The sequence below is a fragment of the Hemicordylus capensis genome, chromosome 5 (assembly GCF_027244095.1).
Source record: "Hemicordylus capensis ecotype Gifberg chromosome 5, rHemCap1.1.pri, whole genome shotgun sequence".
NCBI lineage: Eukaryota > Metazoa > Chordata > Lepidosauria > Squamata > Cordylidae > Hemicordylus > Hemicordylus capensis.
Genome location: NC_069661.1, coordinates 114,290,467 through 114,295,171, shown reverse-complemented (window position 1 = coordinate 114,295,171; position 4,705 = coordinate 114,290,467). Strand labels below are relative to the sequence as shown.

General features: G+C 47.2%; 1 long non-coding RNA gene across 1 annotated transcript; it reads left to right on the top strand.

The window, feature by feature from the left end:
- The first annotated feature begins 262 nt into the window (after positions 1 to 262).
- On the top strand, positions 263 to 4,168 carry LOC128328256 (uncharacterized). The gene is made up of 3 exons (XR_008309097.1): positions 263 to 366; positions 1,196 to 1,378; positions 4,101 to 4,168. It is a non-coding gene; the product is annotated as an uncharacterized LOC128328256 (long non-coding RNA).
- The last annotated feature ends 537 nt before the right edge of the window (positions 4,169 to 4,705 follow it).

The window sequence follows — 4,705 nt, the reverse complement described above, 5'->3', positions numbered from 1 at the left end:
CTGCCTGAGAGATTTCCTTCTGTCTTGCTCTTGCATCACAGTGTAACAATGGAGTATTTCCCCACTCTCAGATTTCTGTATCAGTCCCATAACTACATTCAGTCACATAACCAGTAGGCAGAGAAACAAGATTCACTGTTGTAACTTCGTTAGTTTTCAAGAAAATGTTGCTAGTTAACCTAGCAACAGTGGAGACTGAAAACACACCTCATTGGCTGGTGTGATTATGACATCACTCCTGTTCTTCTCTGGGGCAGATATACTGCATTTTATTCTGCTGGGTTTTCTCTGCGAGTGGATTTCTTCTTTCAACTAACAAGCCTCAAAATTATTATGCTGAGAAACTACATGATGGAGAGGAGGGAGGTGAGGGACTCATCCAACTTTCCTAACACAGGAACATAGGCAGTTGCCATATACCAAGTCAGACCATTGGTCCATCTAGCTCAGAATTGTCTAAACAGACTGGCAGTGACTTCTCCAGGGTTGCAGGCAAGAGTCTCTCTCAGCCCTATCTGGAGATGCCAGGGAGGGAACTTGGAACCTTCTGCATGCAAGCATGCAGATGCTCATCCCATAGTGGCCTCATCCCCTACGGGGAATATCTTCCAGTGCTCACACATGTAGTCTCCCATTCAAATGCAACCAGGGTGGACCCTCCTTAGCAAAGGGGACAATTCATGCTTGTTACCACAAGACCAGCTCTCCTCTCTAACAACTAATGAGGAAGTTGCAGCTCTGCTTTGGGAGGGATACTCCTGGGGTGGGGGAACTGGGAAACTCTCTCTGCTTAGATGTTTGAAGTGATGCAGCTCTGATTTGAGGGACTATGTGAGAGGAGGGAGGAACTCTTTCTCTACCACCATCTCTAGTGATCCTGAGAGGGGAGTTGAAGCGGGTGGGCAGAAGAAGGCAAGCATGGAAGCTGTGTTTCCTGAGCCTCTCCTATGTTCCTAAAAGAAGACCCTGAGCTGGGTGAGCTAAGATGAAGATAGGAGCAGGAGGGAGTAGACTAAGAAGTGTGCACCAGGTTGCCAGTGAAATCCCTCATGTTGCCAACACAGCGTGCCAGTTTCCAGGCAAAGAAGACTTGTCATGGATGCTTGTAGAAACATCCATTACAAAAATGATGAGGTCTTGAGGGAAAACATATTGAAGTTTTATAGTGCAGAAGTGGCTTCTTTGTTGAAAATAGATAGGGGACAAATGTCAAAGGCTTTGTCTGCCAGCCTCCGCTGTCACCTTGGAGAACGAATGAAGCAGATCTGGGACATACGCTCAAAACATTTTGGAGGAAGAACAAGCCTGGCACGTAAGGATCTCAAGAGACTTCAACCATTTGAAACAATGGTTCTCTCTTCTCTCTTTTTCATTTCAGGTATTTGTTCTCTTTATCCCGCACTTTCCCCTGTTCTAGGATTGAAAGAAGTTGGCAGGCTACAAGGCTAGACTATTCCTGTCTTTTTTTGTTCTCACAAGCTGTGACAGGAAGAGGAAAGGAGTAACTAACTTATAGACGAGGAATGCAGTCATTCTGAGATGATGGATTAGTCACCTGATCTTGATCATGTTTGAGCCCACATGGCCAAATGATGGGGACAGAGCATTCTCACTCCAGGATAGCATTGTTATGTGGATCATCCTGTCGAGTGATAAGGACTGAACATAGGAAGCTCATAGAACATAGGACTGAACATAGGAAGCTCATAGAACATAGGACTGAACATAGGAAGCTCCTTTCTACTGAGTCAGACCATTGGTCTAACTTCAGTGTTGCCTACACAGTCTGGCAATGGCTTCTCCAAGGTTACAGGCAGGAGTTTCTTTCAGCCCTATCTGGAGATGCCAGAGGGAGAACTTGTAACCTTCTGCATGCAAGCAGGCAGATGCTCTTCCCAGAGTGGCCCCATATCTTACAGTGCTTGTATGTAGTCTCCCATTCAATTTCAAACCAGGGTAGACCCTGCTGAGCAAAATGGACAATTAATGTTTGCTGCCACAAGACCAGCTCTGCTCCCAAAATGTTTCCAACATCAACTGCTGCTGTGTGATAAAATGATTGTGCATATGGACTATCTGGGTTGTACCACTTCAGACTGCAAGTGTGGACAAAAAGGACTGAATGCTCTTCCATAAAGAAAAAAGGCCCCTGCACACAGAAAGCTAGCATGTCAAGGAGAATCATAGGCTGGAACCCTTCTCCCAGACATCTAATTATTTATGTCCAGGGAATTTTATGTATGATGAAACATTCAATCATCTTAGCCCCCACCTGCAGTGGTACAGCCTAGACATTGGACTGGGTCTCACAATCGGTGAGACCCGGTTTGTTGCAGTGAGTGGGAAGGGAGCCCTGGGTGGCCGAATCGGCCGCCCACATGATTGCCGGCTCCAAGACGGAGCCGGCGGGGGCTGGGGGGAGCGGGGGCCGATCCAAGCTCCATCATGCCCTGCGCGAGTGCACAGGGCATGCTGGCGAGACCCCCGGAGCCAGAAGGCAGTTTTTCACCTCCCCTCTGGGGGTCTCCTTGTGAGTAGGCATGGCGCAAAGCTGCGCCGCAGCTACTCACGATAATTAAAACCAGGTTTGCGGAGCACTCGCTCCACAAACCTGGTTTTAAGGCAGGGGTTCTTGAGCGGGTTACCTGCTCTAGAACCAATGGGCTCGCAGCCAAGCCCACTGGTTCTGACAATCGGGAAAAATTGGGCTAGGCTTTCCTAGCCTGATTTTTCCCGATTGTCAGAATAGCCCCATAAACTACCACAATGAGGACCAAAACAGATGTGCTGCAGGAGAGCCTTGTTTAGATCTCCGAACACGTTTTCCTTTACATCAAAGCCGTTATGGGGGGTTGCTAATTTTGATCAAGGAAACAGTGCTGGGGAAGAGAATGTTTAACCCCCATGCTGTTTCTCCAGACTAAATTGTGTCCCTTGAATCTACTTGTAGTCACTTGGGGACTTCCAAAATGATAGAAGCAAGCAAGGAACCCTAGTGGCTATTCACACACCCAGGCAAAAGCGGTCTAAGGATGCCCAGCCCAGCTTTGCTGGTGCGGGTGAACCACAGGGAGTCACGTGGCTCCCTGTGGTGGCACAGCGGCAAATCTGCTTAGGAAGGAAGCCCTCTGCTTAGCCCGGGAAACTGGGCAAATAATTGTGTGTTGGGGCTGCACAGCTCCATGTGGCACTGATAGACAAGTAGTGTGCTCACTATGCTACAGCACTGGCTGGGAGGATCCCTATAATGCACCACACTCTCATGTGGTCCATTATAGGAGTTCCAGGGTCTGGGGAGACGCATTCCAGCCCCCAACCCTCCACACAGCCAGCAATATCCACTTGTGGAACTCTCTGCCACAGGATGTGGTGACGGCCAACAACCTGGATGGCTTTAAGAGGGGTTTGGATGACTTCATGGAGGAGAGGTCTATCAATGGCTACTAGTCGGAGGGCTGTGGGCCACCTCCAGCCTCAAGGGCAGGGTGCCTCTGAGTACCAGTTGCAGGGGAGTAATGGCAGGAGAGAGGGCACGCCCTCAACTCCTGTCTGTGGGTTCCAGCGGCATCTGGTGGGCCACTGTGTGAAACAGGATGCTAGACTAGATGGGCCGTGGGCCTGATCCAGCAGGGCTGTTCTTATGTTCTTATGTTCTTAATAAGTAGCTGGCAGTCATTTGGGTGCCCGATCTGCCACCCAGCAATGAAAAAGGAGATCATCTGCTGGGGAGGCAAGCATTTCAAGGCTTCCTCCCCTCGCCCCTTTGAGCCTTTTCTCCTGATCATGAGAAAGGGCTCCCTGTGTACTTTATCAGGATTTGGTGTGTGTTTTATTTATTTATTTATTTATTTATTTATTTATTTATTTATTTATTTATTAGCTCACAATAACTATAACAATATCAACACAGCAATATAATCAAATAGCCACATTTTTAAAACAAAGAGTGTTGTGTGCTGTTGACATGCATAACTACTACATAAGCCAATTAATTGTTGAAAAAATGGCCACTCATTTACTTACTTACTTACTTACTTACTTACTTATTTATTTATTTATTTATTTATTTATTACATTTTATATCCCGCTCTTCTTCCAAGGAGCCCAGAGCGGTGTACTACATACTTGAGTTTCTCCTCACACCAACCCTGTGAAGTCGGTTAGGCACAGAATGTAGAACCAATGAGCTGGTAAGTGCATTGCCCAGAAAGTAAAACCAGGTATCATGGGTGCTCTTATACTGTAGCTCTAAATGCAAGGTGGTGGGACTGCCCCTACCCCGTCCCCCATAGTGCCACCCTAGGTACATAACAATGTGTAAGTTGGCGCCGTCACAATTAATTGCCCTAGGAAAGAACTTGCACTAGGTCCTATGGAGCAGTCCCATTGTGACCTTGTGGAGCTGTGTAGGACTAGAAGGTGTACAGGCTGCAGCCGACAGAGCCAAGCCATGTTTGAATATGGATCATTGTGCAGTTACTGTGAAACTGTGATGAGCTCTGATCCTTGATGCTTGACCAGCACAATCCTGATTCACTTCTGTGGATCTATGTACCACTGGAGCACTTCAGTGACAGAGCTGTTAAGAAATGATATCCTTTAAGGGTAGGTTTGCAAAGGCACCTTCAGAAACCTTACCCACCAAACTGCATTTTAATCAGGTTTTGTGTCCTAAGGGCTCTTGGATATGTGTGTACAAAAATCT